Here is a 5061-nt window from a genome sequence, read left to right on the forward strand (position 1 = left end):
TATAGAGCTCCAAGGAGATTATGTTGAAAAATAAAAAAAAAATTTACCCAAAAAAAATTGTTTTTATACTTCATTCTAAGAACTTATTGAACTACCCTCGTATCATGATGCAACAGCCACGAATTGTTTTTCCAAAGTTCCGGACTTTTTTTGCGTATAGCTTCTCGCAAACGGTGCATGAGCCAACCGACATGCCAACATCTTCAGCAACTTCTCTGATGGTAATTCGGCGATTTTTCAACACCATTTCTTTCACTGCTTGAACGTTTTCATCTGTTGTTGACGTGCTGGGACGTCCAGGACGAGGTTCGTCTTCGACATCCTCTCGGCCTCCTTGGAACAGCTTGTACCACTTATACACATTTTTCTTACTCAGAGTAGACTCACCGTATGCAACTGTCAGCATTTCAAGAGATTTAGAGCACTGGATTCCATTCTTCACACAAATTTAATGCAAACTCTTTGCTCCATTTTTTTCGAAAGAAGAAAATCGCCGAGCACACCAAAACCTTCTAACCTTTTACGCCTCTGTCAGAAAAACAACACAACAAAACAAAAAATTTAAAACTTGAATGTACGTAGGCCGCGAAAATTGAAAAATCACCTTACTTTTTGAACACACCTCGTATATATATTAAAAGATTAAAACACCAGTATTTAAATATTAATGGTAGATGAATATTAAAAATTGGTCAATAAGAATTCAGGGAATTTTGAAAATTAATTTTTCGGCCATCCGATCTAATTCTGTCAGCAGTAACTGGTAAAACAGCAAAATGCAATATAAATTAAATACATATTTGGCTACATGAAGACAAAACTTTACTTAAATTTACTTTCATTTATTAAAAAATCAGTGTTAAGACTATACTAATTTTGCCAACAATTTTTTATATTGCTTACTTAATAAATTACAATGTTCACTTTTTATACTATCTTCTATTTTGAATATTCACCTAAAATTCAAGATATTTAAGTACTTATAAGTACTCACTACTTACTTGCGTTAAAATACTACTCCTACTAAATTACTACAAATCTTTTAATACCTTTAAAAGTTTAAAAATTCTTTCGTATTCCTTAAAATTGTCCAAATCCGTAGAATTTCCTTTAAATAAATGTTTTTTGCATTAAATTTCACTAGAAATTTGTTAAAATCTCTTGCAATCTATTTAAATCTTCGGAAATGGTATGGTAGTATTCACTTATTATTATTAAGTATATTAAATTTATATCTACATTTTTAATTGAATTTATATTTATATTTTTAAAATTTAGTTTTCTTATAGAAGGAGGTTTTTCCTTGACAAAAAAAAATAATTTCAATATTTTCCAATCTAATGTTTCTGTCTTACCGTAAATCTTATTTGCAGATATTCAGACATCACCGAAATATCAATTTATGCGCCTTGTTATAATGAACAATTTTTGAAATTACGGTAGTGTTGCATTAAAATTAAAACCAAAGTTTTCATAATAGAAACAATATAAGTTTTTTAAACACTTTTCAAGAAGATGCGAACAACTACATTAAATACAGTAGCATTATATTCGCACTGTCAGAAAAACTTCTTATAAACAAGGAAAATAATTTTTCTGAAATGTTTTAAAACAATATGGTTAGGTTATGTCAGGTCATGAAAGATTCTCATTTTGGGCAATCGATTCTTCTCGAAGACGCTAACAAATATATCATAAACATTACTGTTGTATTCATAATATTATAAAATTTTACCTTAGATCAGCAAGATAACCAATATATTTGTTAAATTTATAAATCTGCATTACCATATCATAAGAGGTCATAAAAGGTTCCTGAATAGGTCATTCGACGTGTCTTTAGGATGCAAGCAAATATATCATATACTAGTATTCCTTATTGTTATATGCACTGAGTCTAGTTCGACGCGGTGTTCTTTGAACCTGATTAAAGTTATATGCAGGCAGAAGCAGGTTAAACACAATAAAAATTTGTGAGATGAGATAAACGGCAATATATTTAATATAATAAACATGAGGTAAAGCACAATTTTCGAGTTATATTTTTCGATCCGTAACTTGTTACCTCTACCGAAGAAGAGTAATATCTGATTTTTGATCGCAGTTAGATGGTACATGGAGGAGAGGTTTTAGTTTAAGTTGTGAGGAGAGGGTAAATTGAGTGGATCCCTGGCTAGGACAGACCTCTTGCCAATGGGGGTGGATCGGGGAGCTAGGTGTAGGCCCAAAGGGACCCTTGCGGAAATTCCATAATAAGAAGACATAGTGATGGGCTAGCTGACCTTCAATAAAACAATTAAGCAGAGTGGCCGTAGCGACTTGAAGGATAAGTAAAGAAAAGCACAATAAACCTTAAGATTTGAAACTGGCAATTTCGTAGACAGATTCTGAAAGCTGTAAATAAAAATGAAGTAGTTTGTCAGGAAAGTTAGGGTAAAGCTTGTTCGTAGCATACAATATACAATATAAATGAATTACAGGTAAAAGTACAGAAGATTGAAGAGGAAGATTTCGAATGTACAAATATAGAATAAACCTAAAATTATGAAGTAAAAATAAAATGTAGAATCCTTACTTTCTGGATGTAATACTGATATAAATAAGGTTTTTTTTTCATATAAACAGGATGAAACATTATTTGAAACTTCATATATCGGTACAGTTGGGCCATGAAAGGCTCCGCAATAAATCGATAGAAGCATCTCGAAGACGTGAACAAATACACTACATGTAGTATTGTTGCATTTTAAATATCAAGAAAGTTGTTCTTATATAAGAAATGAAACATTTTTTTTAAACTTGATAAATAGGTACTAGTAGTTCATAAAAGTTTTAACAATAGGTCGACCGATGCGTCTCAAAGACGCGAACAATCACCACTGGACATCGTATTGTTGTATTTTAAATATTAAAAAACTTTTTTTATATAAGCAGATTAAAACATTTTTTTTAAACTTCATAAAACAGAAGTGGTAGGTTATAAAAGTATGAACGATAGATCGATCAATACGTTTTGGAATTGTTTAAATATTTACGAGAATTCTTAGAAAAGGAGATGGTGCTTAAAAATATTAAAAATTGTCGTAAATTATGTGTGGTAAAATTTTTCTCCTCCTTTTTAGGGTTTCATAGCCCCGAGCTGAAACCCTTATGGTTTCGCTCGGGTGTCCGCTCGTCTATCTGTTGTACTCCTTTCAAAGGATGGAAATTGAGGGGAAGTAAGAGGAGAGGAAAATTTTGAGAGGGAAAGTAAGGGCATGGAGGGGGGGGGGGTGGAGGGAAATGAGGGGAAGGTAGAAGAAGAACTCTCGCTTTCCCTCCAATTACTTTACCTCCCCTGTCCTCACTTCCCCTTCCGAAAAAAAAATTTCTTAAGATTACCCCCTTTTTTAGATTTAAAAAAAAATGTTTTCAAGATTAATCTGGAAAGATATGAAAAAAAGAAAACTTCTTTTTTACATATAAAATAACCGCAGATCATATCATTTAAGACGTTTAGAAGTTAAAGAATAAAAAATAAAAAATCTCTGCCAAGGAATGAGAAAAAAAATTAGAAAAATGAATATGTCAACTGAATACTTTGAAGGAATTTTCCTTAAGATGAACCCCTTTATCTGTTTTTTTGAATAAATCTTTTTATGGTTATTCATTTGAAAAGATACGAACGAAGATAATTTTTTTAAAAAGAATAAAAAAAGAAGTCTTCAAAAACTCCACAAGTTAAAGAAATTTAAAAATCTAAATCTTTATTAAAAAAAAAAAGAATAAAATAAAATTTGGAAAATAAATACGAGCAGAACACTCGGAAGGAAATTTCCATAAGATTAACCCCTTTTCCACCATTTTTAAAATAAGTATAAATTAGATCAATATAAATTAAAAATAAAAGAGGCAGCAATATTAAAAAAAAAAGAATATTTAAAGAAAAGTAAAACTAAAACTAGAAAAAAATTTATTAGACACTCACAATATATATATATATAATTAAAAGTTTGTGATAAGGACAACCGCAGGATTTTGCCTGGGGCGGGTGCTAATCTGAAAAACTGCACCCGATCCCAGCGAAATCGCGGTAAAATTTCAGCCACAACAACGTCTCACAACCGTGAGATATGTGGTTGCGGTCTATAACGGAATCAATACGACGATCTGGGGGCCGAAAAAGTGGATATTGCGTACCCCCTCACGGTGCTCTTCAGATCATTTTAAGAATTTTTGCCCAGGAAACGATACCACTAAAATGAGTTTCGAGCCTCCCAATTTTTCAAAGTAAGTTTCTTTTCAAACAGTGACTCAGATGTTGTATGAAAAAGACAAAAACACATTTTTTCCCTAACAAAGTGTGTATTCCATTTTTGGCATTTATAATTATTTTTGAGTACCGCTAGAGGGCGCTTTCGTACATTTTTTGGATATCATCGCCTTTTTTGAGGAAAATTAATAAAATTGCGGCGAAAATTTACGAATATTTGACTTTCTCATAATGGAATCACAAATTATAAAGAGCCCAATGATCAGGGTTGAAAATTAGGTGTGAAATTAGTTGAATTTTTTTCATTTAAATTTCATATGTTTATATCTCTGAATTTTAATTTTTGAAGAAAAAGGATAAAATAACATAAGGGAAAAATATGGTTCGTTGATTCAGCTAGTAAACAAAGAAAAAAACCGAATTTTTAGTTTTAAATTGAATACAATCGATATAGCTCGTGCATGGGTACCCCCCCCCCCCGCTAATTTTCAACGCTATGATAATTATGGGCTATTTAAAATTTGTGATTGCATTGTTAGAAAGTCAAATATTTGTCGATTTTCGCAACAAGTTCGTCAATTTTCACCAAAAAATGCGACGAAACCCCCAAAAAAATGTACTGAAGCGCACTCTCGCGCCACTCAAAAATAGAAATAAATGACAAGAATGGATTTCTCGACATCGAAAACCCCCGGATACATATTTGGCTGGAAAAAAATGTGTTTTTGTCTTTTTCATTTTAGAGGTATGGTTTCTTGGACAAAAATTCTTAAAATGATCCAAAGAACACCGTGAGAGGGTACGCAACT

This window comes from Belonocnema kinseyi, chromosome 3 (assembly GCF_010883055.1).
Source record: "Belonocnema kinseyi isolate 2016_QV_RU_SX_M_011 chromosome 3, B_treatae_v1, whole genome shotgun sequence".
Taxonomy (NCBI): Eukaryota; Metazoa; Arthropoda; class Insecta; order Hymenoptera; family Cynipidae; genus Belonocnema; species Belonocnema kinseyi.